Source organism: Haemaphysalis longicornis, unplaced genomic scaffold (assembly GCF_048455015.1).
Source record: "Haemaphysalis longicornis isolate Haplotype H1 unplaced genomic scaffold, Haemaphysalis longicornis Haplotype H1 scaffold_1, whole genome shotgun sequence".
NCBI lineage: Eukaryota > Metazoa > Arthropoda > Arachnida > Ixodida > Ixodidae > Haemaphysalis > Haemaphysalis longicornis.
This window is the reverse complement of record NW_027526203.1, coordinates 133345646-133364819: the sequence shown is the minus strand read 5'-3', so window position 1 is coordinate 133364819 and position 19174 is coordinate 133345646.

Here is a 19174-nt window from a genome sequence, read left to right as displayed (position 1 = left end):
TACGAGGTAACTGTCACGCATTCAGTTGGCCTGTCGGCGGTTTGTCTCTTGTTTCTAAAATAGAATTGCCGTACTCTGCCGTTACATATCAGGAGGATGTGGAGGGGCGGTTCATACGTTGCGATTTCTTGCTGTACGGTGTACCGTGGCGATTAATCAATGTATGTGCGTTCATTGATATTGGCCAACGAGCCGTTTTTTTTTTCTCAGAAATTTGGATCAGTTTTTGACAACGTTTATAGAAAAAGTATCTATAAACGTTGGTTTTTGATGTGTGACCGTGCTGTTGTATTCATGTGTCTGTGAACCATATAATCGCGCCCAACCTCTATCATTTAAGGATAGAAGCGCCGAGGTTTTGTCGTCCGTCATTGCGGCTTCTGGGTTAGTGTACACTGGGTTACCAGGAAGAGCGGCTTGTTTGTACGCACATTTTCAAGGGCTCTCCCACGCTCGGCTTGGAAGGATTTACATTTCCTCTGCGCTCCTTTCCAACCGCCCTGTATGTGATGTCAAACCCATTTCTTCCTCGGATCACTGTCTTGCCGTTTTGAGCCTGGACGGAGGTGGTCGCAGTACTTTCAGACCCCAATGGGCTCTATGGAAACTTAACTCTTCTCTATTACGGGATGAGGGCTTTGTGGCCGTCTGCGGGGAACATTGCAGGGATGTCTTTCTATGCAAGCCTTTACTTGCAGCATGCGAGCTGTTCGAGCAGGAAGTTCTGGGCATAGCTATTGAGTGCGGTTTGATTAATGCTTTCTACAAGGATTACCAGGAAAATGATCGCTTAAAAGCCTGTGAAACCTCTACGAGATTGAGAGCGGAATGCCTGGCACCTGTGTGGAAGAAATTGCTACCGTAAAATGTCAGCTTCAGGAGTTTGATGCGCGCCGATGTCGGGGTGCACGTGTTCCGTCCCGGAACGATCGTGCTATGCACTGTGAGAATCCAACACGCCAGCCTTTACTTGAGGCGCGCCAGCACGCTGCCACTAGGTTCATGCCGGATATAAATTCTCTTAACTAGCACGGAAAAAATTATATCTGAATTTGAAAATTATTGTAAGGAACTATTCAGCGGTGCCTCTGATCCCACTGATATTGGGGGTGGGGGCCAAGTATTAACTCTATGGGGGCCAAATACTACATCAGGGTGGTCAGACCCATGGTGAGTGCTTTGCGTACTAATTAAAGCACCTTCCTAGCGTGGTTGCACCTATCTAGTTTAGCCTTTTTGGGGTCCGGGATGATGGTCCCTTTCGGAGAAGGCAGCACTGTGCACCTGCATGAGTTGTGCTCTGGGAGCCGGGAGAGGAAAGCAGGAGAAAGAAGAGGGTAGGAAGAGAAAGAAGAAGAAAAAATAAAATAAAATAAAGGGGAAAATAAAACCAAATATAAATATAAAGAAAGGAGTGTGTACACCGCGAATGCACGAAAGACTTGCTTCAACTTGATAATTTTGATAATTCCTATTTTGATAATTCCTAGTTTTGATAATTCCTATACTCAATAAAGCGAACAGAAACGAAAACTATATGCAGTTCCCTTAGAGCAAGTAAATATTCAGTGACTCTGGCTTCAGTGGCTCTAGCTTGACCTAATGGGAATGCACTGTCTGAAGGTGGCACAAAAACAATTCAGCTATTGTCAACAGACCACCTGAAAGGAAATTGCTGGTGATCACTTTTACATTCCTCTGTCTGCACGTTCTGGCGTGTTTTGATGTGTTTGCAACACATTGTGGCAAATTTTAATTTTTGTCCGCAGTGCAGTTTCCGAAAGGCACAAATTCCGGTTGTTCATTGAATGTTATGTGGCGCGTTTGAACGGACTGTGTATGTAACCTACACTTGTCCTTATGCAGAAGGTCAGACAGTGCACATCATTATTAAAATACTGTTGTATGAGAAACAACACTACCACCTCTCAGGAATTAGAAAATGAAAGGGTAACTTTCGCAAACACTCAGAAAAAATGTAAAGTAAGCCTAGTAAACCAGGGGAGGGCATCCACAGAGCTAACACTTAGCCATCGGTTCCGTTCATGTGCAAGACGATGAAGCCTGAGCTAGTACCCTTTTGCCACAGGGCCCCATTTCAACTATGGTATAAAAGTCCGAGTTGCTGCTGCTGCTTCCTTCTTTTCGGCCATATCATAGGAACCCGCTATGAAATGAAATCATATTTGCTACCACTAAGCAGAAGCGGTGGTAAGTTGGAACAAAATGTTTGAGCTCAAAGCCTGCAACCCTCTTAAAGGGACACTGAAGTGATATGTAAACATTGCGGGATTACTAGCGCAAATTGTAGTCCGGAGTCCCCAGGCCATGTTTCGACCACTCTAGGCGCGTTTACGCGATTTTATTTAGTAGAAAAACTAATTCGAAAACGCTGTCCTCCTCTCTTTACGCTCGCCCATTTTCTGTGGCGTTTTCGTGTGACGTCAGGAGGGGATGAGCTGGCAATTGGCTGCGCCACGGCTGCGCTACTGCACGGCTCCCCGGCCGACAGAGCCAGTCGGCCCAGCGTTTCGTCCGCCGGCCGCCGGCGAGTCGTCGCAATCAAGGAGGTTAAAAAAAATTGCTTGGTCGCAATTCGTTCGCTTAGTTGAAACGAAGCCAGGACACGTTTGTGAATGGAAGAATGTGCCTTTCTTTACTTGGTTTGTTTGTACACTGTATCTAGCTCCAAGTCAAGGTCGCTTCACACAAGCGCTGCACATGCGACGCTTCGCTGACTGGTACGCCAGTAGGAAAATATAAGGCCTCTTGAAGGCGGGTGAAGAGTCAGCGAAGTCAATATAGGTACTAAGCAAATAAAATCAACTGATATTTTTACCGTACAGCGTAAAACTAGGGCGCGGGAAGCACTCTTTTGCGCTGGGCGAACAAGCACAGCGGTCAGCAGCACGACTACGCATCTGCGAACGCTTTTCCGTCTACGAAATGCAATTGCTAGACGTGAGCTACTGTGGAAACTCGGGCGACGCTTACTGCACGATCGCAGTACAACAAATAGTCACCTAAGTGGCTTGAAATGTCAAAAGTAAATAAAAGTGTAAACCGGTTGTACAATATATACCCTATATTACCAAGGCTTTCGCGTCCCGCTCCGTGGCCTAGCAGTCTGGGGCGCTAGGAATTCACCCCAAATGTTTTGCGAGTCACGAGTTTGAATCCCCGCGGGTACGTGCTTGTTTTTTTTTGTAAGTTAACTTTTTTGTTTTCCGCCGATGTTTTCTATATTGAGTTCACCTTTTTTGGGGCCGCAACCTTCATGGCTACACGAACTAGTTCACAAAACGCGCGCAGGCTGGCACTGGCGCGCTAGCGAGTTCTCGTTGGCGTGCTGTTGCCATAAGCACCGACTGCTTGCAGGCAGTGGGCACAGGCCAGAATGAACAAACCCTTGGCCTGGTGCGAACACGCTTTTTACTATACAGGCATGAGGGAGGCAAGCTACAAATATGGGGGAAAAGCGCATGACATTTGGGCGTCTGCGGGTACGCGGAGGGCGTTCATGCACTGCGTAGGTCTCGGCTAGTGAATGCTACGACTACAAGCCGTCCTGGGAGGCTTATCTTGTGCATTTTACAGCCGACAACATGGCAGAAGCGCGGTACGATGATTACTGAGATATTGAGAATGCCCATCCAACAAAGCCATTGGTTATGTTTTACAGAACCGAAACCGAAACCGAAACTTGTGTGATTGCTAACCTTGGGCATCGTCCAATCACGGCGCCCCTCCTCTCAACGTCACAGCCTTAGTTGGTGCGGCCGCCGCAAACCGCGCATGGTAGTTTTTCTTCTTTCGCGCTTTGTAAAATAATTAGCGATTTGTCAACCGGATAAACGATGAAAAGTGTGCTAATTTGAGCCAGTCTACGCAGTGCAAGCAAAAACGGGAGCTTGACAAATTCACTTCAGTGTCCCTTTAACTTCATTTTTTACACGAGTTTCTGTACAAACTAGGGGTGCGAGAATATGAAATTCTGCATTTGAAGCTGTTTTTGTAATAGTTTCTAACAGGAACAAATAATTTAAAATTGAAGCGCTCCCTGAAAGCACCTTTCTCATCAAAATGTGCTTTTGGTTGAGTTGGTTTATGATATCTACAAAATAAATAAAAAATAGGATCGCTACAAGACTACGTACCATGAAACCGGACGACACACACGCAACATACACCTGTCTCATTAGTTTTTCTCGTCCGCTGTTCTTGTAGCGCTCATACTTTTTAAGCACCTTCCTCTGTCCTTTACCCGTACATCACAGCTGCATTGCGGCAAAGCCTGTCGGCGCTAACGGGGAAACCGGTGCATGTTAGCTGCGGCCGATCGCAAACGCGAATGTGCAATTGATCTGGCGCGCAACTAAAAAAAAACTTTCTGTGGAATTGGAGAGGAAGCTACAGGGGGTAGAGAGAGAGAGAGAGAGAGAGAGAGAGAGAGAGAGAGAGAGAGAGAGAAAATGAGGGAGAGACCTAGCTGCGACCTATTTACCTACGCAAACTTCTTGATCTCATCCATCCAGCTAACTTTCTGCCGCCCCCTGCAACGCTTGCCTTCTCTTGGGATCCACTCTGTTACCCCTTAATGAGCAACGTTTATCTTGCCTTCGCATTACATGCCCTGCCCACGTCTGTTTCTTCTTCTAATTTCAACTAATATGTCCTTAACACGTGTTTGTTCCCTGACCCACTCCGCTCTTTTCTTGTCCCTTAATGTTACACCTATCATCTTCCGCTTCCTTGCCCGCTGAGTCGTTCTCAATTCAAGTTGAACCCTCTTAGTGAGCCTCCAAGTTTCTGCCACGTAGGTGAGTACCGGTAAGATGCAGCTGTCATAGACTTTCTTCTTCAGGGACAATGGTAGGCTGCCATTGCTGCCACAGCCACTGCTGCCATACACTCTGCGAAAGCCCACGCTACAGAGTAAATCTTATGAGTAAATGCACATCTGATGTCCAGTCGTTGAGTTTCCCGTACTCATGGGATGGGCGCACCACCGATAGCTCTATGTTGTACACTTTTCCCGCTAACATTCCTTTTTCCTGTACTGACGCTAAAAAATACCATTGCGGCGAAAGGTATTCTTAAAGCGCAAACCTGCTGGCTCGCGCCTCTTTCATGCAGGCAGGTGCATGCCGTGCAGAGAAGACGCTCTGTGGAACAACGCTGCACAAATTGAAAAAAAAATTTCTCTGCTGAGCAGTGGGAGGAGGCGCTGGGGAGCTCAGACCTAGAGGTGCAAACCTGCTTGGTCACCAGAGCTGCCGATGTCGCCGCCCGGCACAAGCCAGCGGCCACAACCGTCCCCTGAGCCACATGAAGCTCAATAAAAATGTTTTCTCTCTCTCTCTCTCTCTGCTAAAACAAAAACTGTTCTGATTAAGCTTTCTGAAATAAACTGCGATCATTTGTGCTAGTGAATGGCTTGTATTGGACATTTTTACTACGAACACAACAATGCGCAATTTCAAGGTGAATATGGGCCAGAAAGGAGATTTTTCCCAAGTTTGACAAACGTTTTCTCGCACATTTCACCTTTTTTTCAGTGTAAATATAGTTTTTACAAATTTTCCACGGTGCTGAGATACAGGCACAAATGCTTCATTGGCTGAGAGAATGTGCTCGTATTAGCTAAAAATGTTTGAAAATGCTCGACATCGTGTATTTTCTGAATGGCGTAATCACAGCAAAGAAAAGGAAAACGATTTTAAAAATGCGCCACATAGTAGCCCAGGGCCTCAACATGATGTTCGCAAAGAATGGTGGCCGTTGTAATAGAAGTTACTTTTTCATGAATTTTTTCACAGACGTAAGTTTGTTTTAAACCCTGGAGGTAAAAGGGCCGCTAGAAAAAGAACAAAAATTTTTTTGGACAAAAACCCTTCCAGGGAGCATTGAGGGACATGCGAGGATGATCCACAATTTTTACTGAGCAAATCCGTGATGGTCGATTTTACGGCTGGGACGTTTGGCATGGAATTATCCAGCAGCTATTTTTAATACCGACATTTTGCATGCGGTTGGATAGGTAGGAAGAAATTCAGTTAGTTATGAAGGCCGGAAGTCCAATTGACTGTACTTTGTGCATGAGATGTGCGTGGGAAACAAGGCCAAAAGCTTTACGGAAATCTAATAAAATTACATAAACCTGGCCGGACTTGTGAAGGACGCTGGCAAAACTTTGAACAATGTAGGTAAGTTGGGTGACAGTAGAAAACCTTTCCTGAAGCCATGCTGGAAGGGCGAGAATAAACCATTGTCGCTAAGAAATTTCGTATTGTAGTTAGCTATGATGTGTTCCAAAATTTTGCAACAAGATGACGTAATGGATATGGGACGATAATTACCAGGAATCATGACGTCGCCCTTTTTAAACACGGGTGCAATGCATCCAACTTTCGAGTCAGGGGGTAATACACCAGAAGTTAATGAAGCATTGAAAATTGCTACAAGAAAATGTGATAACATTTCAGTGTATCGAGAAAGAAAGCGCTCGGTATCCCATCAGGTCCAAGTGATGTCTTCGTTTTTAAGGTAAGCAGCATTTAAACTACACCCGACACGGACACGATATCAGCATTACCTCTACAAAGAGGAACAAGTTCGGAAACTGGTTCATTTACTACGGAAAAGACACTATGAAAATAGGTGTTGAAATGGTCAGCAATGTCCGCCTTCTCAAGGAGGAGCGCGTCACGCGATGACGCGGTTTTTCGATGGGTTTTCTTTTGTTGCACAAGAAATTCCAAAAATTTTTATGGGGCGGATTTAATAAAGTTGGGTAACTTGGACTCAAAATATTTACGTTTAGCAGTTGCCACGGCTTGATTGAGGGCTACTTGGGTGGCTTGAATAATGTCACGAGAGGTCGCTCCTCGCTTCAGGCGTTTTTTTTCTTTGTGAGTGTATAATGTCACGAGAAACTCCAGGGGTTGGTTTACACGTCTTTGTCACCTTGTCCAGAATAAAATGTTCAATACAATGCAGACACAAGTTTTTGAATGTCTCCCACATTTGAATGACATCAGAACCGTGGAAGTTTCTCAGGCCTAGTTCTAGAAAATCTTGTAGTTTCGTCCTGTGCACGCGAAAAATCTTGGATGCGGATACATTTCGTTCGAGCAGCAGTACACAGCGCTTCCACAGGGCATGAAAATGACACCATGCATTGATTAGAAAAACCATTTTCAACGGAGACAGCAAATTTTTAATTGAATTACTGACAAAAATAAGGCCAATTATGGAGAGAGAGGGAGAATAAACATATTTAATTTCGAGCTTAATGGTGCAGGATGGTGAGAGCACCGGTGGGGGGCGTCCGCTAGTCCGGGATGCCCTGATCCTTGCTGGCTGCTCATGCCCTCTCTATCAGCATGCGCTGGGTCGAGAGGTCCGAGCTGGACAGCCGGTCCACTGCTCGTACGTGGGACGGGGATTGGGTGTGAGGGGTGGGGATTGGGTGTGAGGGATGGGGATTGTTGGCACCCCCAGACCAGATGGTACAGGGTGCCTGGCTGGGGGCAAAAGTGGCAAGTACTATAATATTGTGTGTGGTAGATACGGTGGAGGAGGGTACAGTGCGGGTAGGAGTTGGTTTGTAGCTGGCGGGGTGTGGTCGCTTCGAGTCTGGAAAGGTAGGAGTTGGGTGGAGGGAACCGTTGACGCTCGTGTCTGAACTGAGCGAGAATGTCCGCGTAGCCATTCAGTGTGTGAGGGGCCTTCTCCGTGTCTTGGTTCTCTTGGGAAATGGCCCGGAGGGTGTGTACTCGGGCAGCGGCATGTGCCGCCTCATTTCCGTCGAGAGACTCGTGTCCAGGGGCCCAAACAATATGGATGTCGGGAAGCTTCGGGATGGTATTAAGAATATTGAGGGCGAAGGGTGATATGCGGCCGAGCTGGTAGTTGCGGCATGCTACTTGCGAGTCCGAAATGACTGTAACGTATTTGCTGTTTGTTATGGCTGCTAGGGCGATGGCGATCTCTTCAGCGGCATTTGTAGAGGTGGTGCATATTGTGGCGGCTGTGACTTCGGTTCCCTGGTGGTCCATTACCGTGACTGCGTGGGCGAGTTTGCGGGCTTAGCGTGCGGCGTCCGTGTAGCGTGTCGTAGGGTTCCCTGGGTGCTTCTTCGTAACCGCATCGACCCGTGCTTTGCGGCGTGCTTTGTTGTAAAGGGGGTGCATATTCCACGGCACGGGAGCTACGCGAATGTGTGATGGATGTGGAGGGGAACACGTTGGGGCTGGTCTTCTTTGGGTGGTACCGTGTATCCGAAGCGTGTAAGGGTGTCTCGTCCGGTAGGTGTGAGCTTGAGACGGGTGGTTTGGGAAGAACGATGAGCTTCGTGAAATTCTTCCAAAGTGTTGTGTACCCCTAGTTGGAGCAACTTGCGCGTGGATGTTGAGGGGGTAGTCACAGGGCCACTTTGTAGGCTTGGCGGATAAAACTATTGAGTTGGACAGGTCACGTCGACGCGTGTTCGATGGTTCTCTACCTGACGGAAATTATCACTCATTATATTATGTAGAAGGTGTCATGTACCGCGCTCCGGCTGGCCCCAACGCAAGTACTGCACTCCGTAAAGCCGTAAGCAGACAAGTACCGCCACCTGGTGGGGCCTACTTCAAACAGTCACTCACGTGACGTAGATTGCGCGGGCCGAGAGCAGCAGTGCGCGCCAAAGCATGGACGAAGCCGGACACGTCCCGGCTAGTTCTCAATAAACGACCTTCTTTGTGTTATATCAGTGCGTCACGAGTCTTGTAACAGAAGGTATGGAGCATGCGGAGATTTTACGAGAGTAGGGAAAGGAGAGTCCCAACTAACGCCAGGCAAATTAAAATCCCCCACTTGGACTATGTTTTCATGCCTAAATGATACGATGTGTTCGTGAGGGCCATGCAGAAACCGAGGAAGCGAATCAGGGGCACGATATACGGAAGAAATAAAATGTTCACCATTATCTTCACCAACAACCAAGTTTGGTCCACTGCAGGACCATCACCCGCTCCGGTGCTGAGCTTCCCGATTGTATACTTTGCTTGCGAATTTTTTTCTCCCTCCATTGAAGGCCTTCCCCTTCTTCTAGACCCGTCTGTGGGTGTCCATTCTGTCACCCTGGTAACCCACAGATTGCCAGTTCGTCTTACGGTAAAATATGCGACGAGGAGGGCTGCCTTATATGCTGTCCTGATGATCGTCTTCATTTGCTTTTCTTCAGGGCGTGTAAGTTAGGAGTGGCTCTAAAATATTTGGCTCGTGATCAGTGACTGCGTAAGTCTTGCCGTTTCTTCTCTCGTTCCTGCTCGTATTCTGGTTGGCGTGGAATATTGTGCAATTGCTAAACGATTTTGTCTTTTCTTTCTTGGCAACTACAGAAATCGACACAGCCGTTTTACTCTAGAGCACGCCAAGCATTTTTACGTGTCGGTTCTCAGGGAGGACATCCACACCCATTTTTAGTGTGACTTTCAACTTGGCCGCATGCGCCATCCGTCGTTTCCCAACCACAGCTCGCGGTGCAAACAAAACTGTGGCAATATCGAAAAGTAGTTCGAAAATTCATGTAATGAAACTATACAACGGTTTATTTTATTTCGTTTAAACCCATAATAAACGCCGTCCTTTATTTTTGCTGGCGTTAATCCTTTGCCCTGTGTTTTAGTATGGTGACCCTATGCAGGTGCCCAGATCAGTTCCGGTAGGAAACACGCCGTGGTGGCTCAATGGGTGAGGCGTTGCGCAGCTGAGCTCAAGGAAGCCGTTCGATTCCCGGCAGCGGCAGCATTTTCCTGATGGAAGCAGGGAACAAAAACGTCTGTGTCGAGGTTCCAGTGCACGTTAAAAATCCCCGTGTTATCGAAATTTATCCGGATCCATACACTACTGCGCGCCTTATCACAGAAATGTTGCCAATGTTGTTCGCGTACTGCCGCAAATGTGAACTAGGATATGTGAATACAGGTTGAGAAAAACTAAATGAATTCATGTTCTGCTTTTTGTGAAAGTTGACCCGTAAAGCAAGAAATATGGTGACAGATTTTTATTTATTAGTTTTCTGTCTACATGTTTGTCATGGGAAAAAGGTTTGTCACTGGCAAGTAGGATAACGCTATAGATCTGTGCATATATTAATAAAAACGTTGTTAAGTCTGTCCTTGATATTGTGTTTCTTTCCTTAATCGCTAGTCTTTCCTACTAATCTTATCATTTACTGTCATTAGCGACCTGAACTCTCAAACGTGCTTTGCTCATTTGCGCACATATTTGCTCCCACAGACCATTAGCTTAGTTCCTGAATTTGTGCAAAACACCACTTGCAATTGCCCAGAAAACTGAAGCACTCTGCGTTCGTTTTATTCAGCCTGCACCTTCTGAATCAGTTCATTGCAAAAATCCTGCATAAGGAGCGGAACTAGACCCGCACTCTTGCTCCGTTTCTGCACATCCTTGCCTGGGAGTGCAGACGAAGCCATGTACTTGTCTTGTACTCATCTGCACATCCAGTGAATCTAATGGTGCGGTTTGGGTGCCACAATCTGCACTATAAAACAAATGGCGAAGGGCTGAGCCACCTGAACTGGTTAAAGTGCTGCAGGCGAATGGAACGGACGCTCTGTTCGCTGTGGACAGCTTGTGAAATCACATGGCAGGCATTACGGATGAGGCATATTGTACCCCAGACACACTTCATGAGGTCAAAGTATGGCCACCTAGGACAATACTGGACATGTGCATCAATCAAGACATCATCAACCTGGGTTGCCGAGGAGCTAGCTATCGCCTTAGCCCTCATACATACGAGGTACCCAATCAACACCGATTTCCAAGCTGCCTGCCGAAGCTTCTTAGCCGGGAGGGTGGCCCCTTCTACTTTAAAGTTACTATTACCACATGAACCCCGCTGGGAAGTTAATATCATCTGGACTCCTGGCCATTCCTCACTGACGGGCAACAACTTTGCTCATCAGCAAGCCTGCGCCCTCTCTCTCCAGAATTCCGAGGAGACAACATCGTCAATCCCGCTCGAAACATATCAAGACATCACGCAATAGTACCGGTCCGACAGATAACACTTTCCTCCCCCACACCCTGCGCTCTCCAAGGAAGAAGAATCGCTGCTCCGCAGACTACAAACCAATACCTTTCCTCACCCAGTTCGCCTGCATCGTATGTTTCCAGCTCAATACTCTGCTGAATGCTAGTTTTGTTCACAACCCGGAACTCTGCCTGATATTATAATACAGTGTGGGTGCAATCCCAAGCTTCCACCTCTCCGATCCCCTCTTCCCACCCCTGAGCTGTGGGAGAACCTGGTGACCAGCAACCATCTGGCATTAAATCGAGTATAGTTTGCCGTTGAAATGCAGCGCAGCGTATCATTTAAAGCACCACAAAAAGTAGTCTGAAATGGGGCATGGAAGTTGTATTTGCCAAACAAACTCTTTGTTCACCTCATGCCTTTGGTTTGTTTAGGTTTTCCTTCCAGTGCTGCACAAAACACCGCCTGTAGAATTAACAATTGCCCAAGCGGGGTACCAACAGGTGCGATTGCTTGTTGGCCGTGCTTGCATCGACGTATCATCTTGTATCATCGACATATCAGCATGCACCTTATGCTAACTGTTCCTATTTCCCATTCTGCCTAACATTGCATAGAGGTAGCAGAGACAGCCCGAGGCAAAATGTCCAGGTAAAACTTGTTCATTTGTAGTAGTAGAAATACAGAGTAAAGCCCATTACCAAAGTTGTGTGTGCGCGTGTGGTCCAACTCTCTTTTCGTTGCATTCACACCGTGGAATGAGAGTGGTGAGGGTGCTGCATGGCTTGCCATTCACCAACCTAGGAGCATGCTGAAAATAATCAAGCGACAATGAACAGGGACCAACAGCGTGAATATAGCTAGAATGGTCATGCTTGGGCAGGGCATATCTGAAATAGTTCATTATAAACAAATATTAACAGCTTTATTTTCAGCATAAATATTAAGTAAAAAGGCAGGCGCGCATGTAGTTTTAAGTGGGTGGGGTTCATTATTTAGCATGCAGCTGTAAAGTGGCCTGTGGTATGCCTCTGGTTATGACATTTGTGCCATGCAGTTGATGCCAAACGAGAGAAGTACGCACAAGGTAAAAAGCAGTCAACTTACACTCGGCGATTCCAACAAGCTCTCCACATTCCCACATTATTTCAGTCTGCTGAGTGCATTAGCCTCTGCGACTGGGTTCAACATTACGGAAACTTAAATGTCAGGCTGCGACCACACCTCAGAAGTTTCTAGAAAACTCGCTTGTCTACTGTAAGGCATGAATGTCCCACGCAACCTAGTGTCCTTTATTGGCAAGTCCTGTCAGACAAAGTAAATAATGAATGTCGACTTGCACTAAGAACAGTGTAGGACAGATAACTGGGGGCGTCTAGCATGCAACTGCAAGGAAGAAACAATCGTGTCGCTTGTAAGCACACGAACTCGCAGCCGAGCCCGCATGCATTTGCCTGTGGAAGCAGAACAATTTGTAAAGTAAATATAAAGGACTCTTTACAATAAAAAAGCATGATATCCCATCAGCAGTGGCAGCCTTTCTATTGAAGGCCAAAATACACCCCAAAATCCCCATACGTCTTGATTTTCACGCTAGGTAACTATTCCTAGGTGGCCTAAATTAACCTACAACTCTGCACTGAGCTACAGGCAGTTTTGTAAAGCAAGAAATTGAGAACTGTTCTCAGTAGTTTGATGAGTGGAGTCAATGCACACAATACCAGACGCATTTCCTTTACATTTTCTTCAAAGCAAAATCCTCCTCGTTGAAATTTGTTTTTCTATTGCTCCCCTCACTGGTAATACAACTGGATCATCTTTGATATTCATGGTTTTCACCCATATGTGCACACTAGTTGCACCATTACGATGGCACCGTTTTGGAGAAAAATAGTTGAAGTCGCGCTTAATGTTGTGCAACTGCTTGTGCTCTGTATTCTGTAGAGGAGTTATGTCCTCGTCTTTTCGCATAAGCTTGCGCTGATCCTGTTCATAATGGTGCTGATAGGCACACCTTTCTCAAGCTACTTTGCGATTCCCTGCTCTTTCAACAGGAGTGATACCTCTATTTTGTCCATAGTGGTGCTTTTGATGCGATGCTTGAATAGAAGTCCTGGAGGTGTAAATAATGCCCTCGGTGAAGGTTATGAAGGCCACAGAAAGGTCTTGTCAGGCTTACAGATTCCCACTTATCAAACGTGCTTCTTTGCATCGCCTGTCTGGGTTCAGCCAATTTTGACCTGTGGCAGCTATTGCTGGTAACTTACCGCTGGCAATGCTTCAGGTACCACAGCTGCCTGTTTCGTTAATCAGAAGCACTGGACTTCCTTGTCTAATATCTGCAGCAGCAAGGAAAGAAAAGTATACAGATGCATTAGACAGGGCGCAAGCACAATCGTAATTTTCATTGCAGGTAACTGTGAAACTATGATCACAAGACACCATGCTGCCTCGTGACAGCCAATGTCTGCAAGCCATAAAAAGGCAGAATGTGCGTTGCGTTCAACGCCTCCACATGCGTGGCTACTATTAACATTAGAGCCAAAACACAAGAACAGTTAAACTTTCTAGTGAGTCAACTCCAGTAGCAGCACTAGGGATTAATATTTACATGCGACAGTAACTGCGCGAATTCTGTGCTGCTTCTCATCTGAACCTACGAAAATTAGGCGTGTGGGGATCGCGACTTTCACGCGAACCCCTTTTCTGGCTAGCTTCCCGTTGCGGCCGGCGTGCACACGCGCCTCGCTCACGCGACGGGAACCATACGGGAGGGCGCCAGCGACCGGACGGTTTGTTTCCGCCCTGGTGGAAGCGTTGACCCTTTTCTCCTCTGCCTTACCCGAGAACCAGTTCTTCCTCGATACTAGCGCCACCGTAAGGCGAAGTCTGGTGGGACGTAGCATGACGAGGGGACGCTCTCTTGTCTCGGGGATCCGGTAGCGCGCGGACGTTTCGGCGCGCTGGTCTTGACATGGGGAACGCGCCACAAAGGACGCGTCCGGACGAGCTGGGAGACTGCAACCGCGCTCGCAATCAGCAGCGCTTCGCTGCTCCGGTATGCCATCGGTGAGTCGAACCATCTCGATCTCTAGCGTTGTTTAATGCCTCGCTCCCAATGTTACCGTTATGGCCTACGATTAGTCTGTATGCAGTGTATTTGATTTGCACTTTGCAATAAATGCTGCCATTGATGTTTTGCCCTCGCCGCCTCCTGCCTTTGTCTGTCTCCGCAAACAACGGACCCGTCCGCAGCCGGCGCTCGCAAGGCATGTTTGCTGAGCGCGGATGGCTGCGGGGTGGGAAATCACTAGTGTGTGAAATGTAGAATCCCACATCTGGCGCCCCAACGTGAGGCCTTGTTTGCGGAGACGAGCAGGAGGCACGGCAGCATCCTTTGTTCTGGCGTCGGACGATCCGAGCAGACAACAGACTTCAGGCCTAACTTATTGGAGCGAGTTATTAGCAGAGGCGAACTTTCCTGAGAGTGAGGCGAATTATTTATTGCTGCGGCGTTTTTAATTTGTTAAGCGCCAAGTTTGCAGCAATCGTGTATATGGCAGGGCATCGCTGCCAGTTAACACGTGGTCTCCGAATTTTTGTCGGGACGTTGTTGTTTATGGAAACGAGGGTTTCCGAGTTTGCATCCACGCGAGGCCGGGAGCCCGCGCCGTTGTGTCAGCCCGAAGTGAGTGTGTACGGAAGCTGCAATTTGGGTCCGAGTTTTTCTTTTTGTTTTGTCGACTCCGGGAGTCGAGGCTCTGGGAGCCGTGTGGCTGGGCCACGTGTGCCGCAAAAGGCTAGCTGGTATTGCAGCCTGGCATGGGCGCTCCGATACCGCGGAATGCGGTAGGCGCCGCTCGCTCATAAGCTGCTTGTGTTGCAGCGAGCGTGTAGGACCCTAAAAAGCAGATGTCTCCTCACGGCTGCACGTACGGGCACGTTCAGGGTTTCTTTCGTTTGGTCTGTTTTATTTTGTTGTGTTTTTGGATGCGGGTCGTTTGCCGAAGTGAGTGACCCGAAGGCTTTCACAGCCGGTCCTCCCGGAGAAGGCACGACCTTGGGAACAATGCGAGGGCGCATGGAGCGCTCCCCCTCTTTTGTTGATCGCCTCGCGCTAGAGAAAGGAAATATCTCCCGCCTCAGGAAAGACTTGCTTTGACCCCTCGCTGCTTAAAAACTGCTTTCCGCAGCGTAGTTGTTTTTGTTGTCGCGCCACGCGGGCGACGGGACTGAAGGGGGGCCTCATCCCTCTTCCACTGACGGGGAGAATTACGCGAGGCAAACTTTGCGCCCGCTGATTGTAACGTCGCAGGAGCCCTCTTGTTCGGCTCGAGAGACCAAGCTCTGTTCACGTAAACTAAGCGCCAGTGTGTTGAAACGTATTTCAGCATTTTTACGCAAGCGGTGTTCATGTGTGTGAACATAGGGCTGTCGTTGGGAGCAAATACTGTTTCCGCGTTCATGTGTATGAATGAAGTGTTACTGATGCGAGCAAATACTGCTTTCGCATTTGTGTGGTTAAGCATCGCGCCGGGCGGTCGATGCGACCGTGTGTGTTCTTTGTGCCCTGTACCGTATAGGGTTAGAACAGGTTCTAGCTCTGTGGACATTTCCAGAGCGGTTGCATTGCTGAGAAGCTTAGCAGCTGAACCATCGGATTGTGTCACGTTATCGATGCAATCGAGTTCGTATTTTCCCTACCCTGCACGCTGCAGGGTTAGGACAATTTGGCGTGCTTTGTTGACGCTAACAAGCTGGTAATTATGCCGAAGCCTTGGCAGTTGTGATATTCGACATCGAACCACATGATCGATGGGATCAAAGGGCTACTGCAGCCTGTTTTTTCCTGCCCTATACATTGTAGGGTTTGGACTGTTTATTGGGCTTTGTTGACATTAACAGAGCGATGGCAATGCTGACAACTCGGCAGTTGTCGTTAGGATCGCGCCACAAAGGCGGTGCGATCGGAGAGCTATTTTCTCTGCCGTACACTGAAGGTGCGGGGAGTTTCTTTGTGCAGCTAAGCCACCCCGGCTTGGACCACATGACGGAGCGTGTTTATGCTGCTGTCTACTGTTCCGGGCGAGCTGCCGAGCCTGCTGAAGGGGTGCGGTGCGGCATGCCGTCACCAGCCTGGCTGAGAGAGTCGGCAGTCTGGTCGCTCGGCGGCCACGGGCCATCACGGATGTGCCGCCACTTGAGCAACGCTTGCTTGGGTTGGATGGTGCGATTCTTCCCGGAGCTACCCGCCTGCAGACATCAGCGGGCGACGACCGGGCCTGCTGGTACACTACCAGCGGTGGCATTGGACGAGTGGAAGCCGGCGTAGGCAACACGATGCAGTGACTAACGATTTAATCGACGAACGAACTTTTCGTCGCCTCTAGTCCTGTAGTCAGCTCTCACCGGCGTACGCAAGGAATTTAGGAGGGAGGGATGTGGGGATCGCGACTTTCACGCGAACCCCTTTTCTGGCTAGCTTCCCGTTGCGGCCGGCGTGCACACGCGCCTCGCTCACGCGACGGGAACCATACGGGAGGGCGCCAGCGACCGGACGGTTTGTTTCCGCCCTGGTGGAAGCGTTGACCCTTTTCTCCTCTGCCTTACCCGAGAACCAGTTCTTCCTCGATACTAGCGCCACCGTAAGGCGAAGTCTGGTGGGACGTAGCATGACGAGGGGACGCTCTCTTGTCTCGGGGATCCGGTAGCGCGCGGACGTTTCGGCGCGCTGGTCTTGACATGGGGAACGCGCCACAAAGGACGCGTCCGGACGAGCTGGGAGACTGCAACCGCGCTCGCAATCAGCAGCGCTTCGCTGCTCCGGTATGCCATCGGTGAGTCGAACCATCTCGATCTCTAGCGTTGTTTAATGCCTCGCTCCCAATGTTACCGTTATGGCCTACGATTAGTCTGTATGCAGTGTATTTGATTTGCACTTTGCAATAAATGCTGCCATTGATGTTTTGCCCTCGCCGCCTCCTGCCTTTGTCTGTCTCCGCAAACAACGGACCCGTCCGCAGCCGGCGCTCGCAAGGCATGTTTGCTGAGCGCGGATGGCTGCGGGGTGGGAAATCACTAGTGTGTGAAATGTAGAATCCCACAGGCGTTATTGCACCTTTCAGGCTGGGGATACATTACAAGTTCGAATTGAGAGACCGTGACAATATTCCGCACGCTAGTACGATCGTAACAAACGTGGTGGGCTTGGAAATGGGTAGGGTACTCGTCCTGACGTTGTGCAAAAAAAAAAAAGCAGAGTGAAACATGTATCACATTGCATTGCATCAACGCTTGAAAAGCGCAGCTGTCATTTGCGAAGAGTACCACGCTAACAGCGTAGGGCTAATAAAAATCTGAAACGGAGCAAGAAATGAAACAAAACAGTCGTTACTTTTACACATTAATAGCGTTACTCGATAAAAAAACCACTATACATCAGCTCATATCTACATTTAAATGCATTCAGCGCTACCCATGGACACTTCGTACGTTAGAAAACAATGACCCCAGCACTACACAAAGCGTATTACGAACTTGTCCATTTCCTTACCTCCAGCGCCACCGAAAAACTGCAGCACTACAACCACGGCGTCCAAGTTGCGCGGCGCACGTTCCTCTCGTGTTGAAGCATGTTTTTTCGACGCGAGAATACGCATACAGAGCAGCAAGGACTATTTTTATCGCTGGAAGAAGTTGCATTCGGGGTCTGCGCCATTTCGAAAAAAAGGGCAGTGAACGAAAAATCGCCAACGTAACCTTACGTCACATCCATTTGTAAACCGACCAAATTGACCAGTCAGGGAGCCGCGCCTTCTGGCCCGATATGCTTGTCTCGAATCTTGCTGCCTCAGTCGTACCTTGCGGGTGATAGCGATGACGTATTTCCACGGACGCTTGATGAGCACAGCTTATAGCGGATGGCTAGCAGCCAGGGCGAAATCGAAAAATGAGCCTAATTACACAATTGCATTAAAAGGAGAATTGCTTCCTGTGGTCGAACACAGTCACCCCTGATGAAGAAGCTGAGTAGGCTCCGAAAAGTTGGGGCCACTTTTATAAAGTCTTTCGTTGGCGTATTGCCCTTTTCCTCAAGTTTCACCCAGCCAGACAGAGTTCTGTGGAAGACGTTCACGCTTTTAGCCTTTCACCGTTTTTCTGGGAAAACCAAGATATTGCGTATTTATGCGCACAACGTGCGGAGCGCCGCGCCTTTGTGGTCTTTCCAGCAGCAGGGCGGATAATTTGTATGAGAGGCCTGAAAGGCGTTGTGTTATTCCGTGCGACTGCGTCTAAGGAGCCCGAGAGAAGCCCGAGGTTTCTCTTGTGACGCCGGCGGAATGTCTCTCCATTTGTCACGGGTAATTACCGCTTTAGAGCGTGCAAAGCGCCGCTGCGTACTGGTCGCTATAGTTACGCTAGCTGCGAGGTCATTGAAGGTTTCACCAAGTATTAATGGGATGACCTGCCATTGTGCCTGGTAAGGCACTGCACAAAGCTATAGCGTGCAGGAAAAATTAGCCACGCGTCGGTGTGTGTCACCGCTGCGTATCCGTGGGTTGATAGTCAGGGCTTGTAATGCGAGCACGCGTTGACAAAGAAGGGAATTTCTGTCGGCCAGGGGAGGAATGTCGCAGTGCGTTGTGTGAACAGTACTTTAGGCGGGCTGCCCGAGGGTGGAATGGTCGCGTTCAGGACTCGGAGTTTCTTTTAATTGCTTGGTTTTACTGGTGGTGTACTTGTTTATTGATGGATATTCCGAGGGACAGTGAGAGAGTGGGTCACATTATTATTTGGGCACACAAACCCCCGATTATTGTTGTTGCGGCCAATCAGCGGCCCGGTGTGTGTTAGTTGGCCTTCCTCACTGTTGTGACACGCATTTGGAGACGTGGTTTCCGTGCGATAAAACTGAAGTGTTTGGTGTTTTGGGAGCAAGGAAACTAAAAATTTGAAACTGGAGACGAGGATCGGTCGACCGAACAACACAGCGGGCCGGCCAGAAGCAGTCGTTGCACACTATTGGGGAGAGCATCCGTCTAGCCGTTTTGTTTGGCGGGAAGCGTGCAGTGGCTGTGCTGGGCTGTGCTATCAAGTGGAAGTCCATGCAAAGAAACCAGG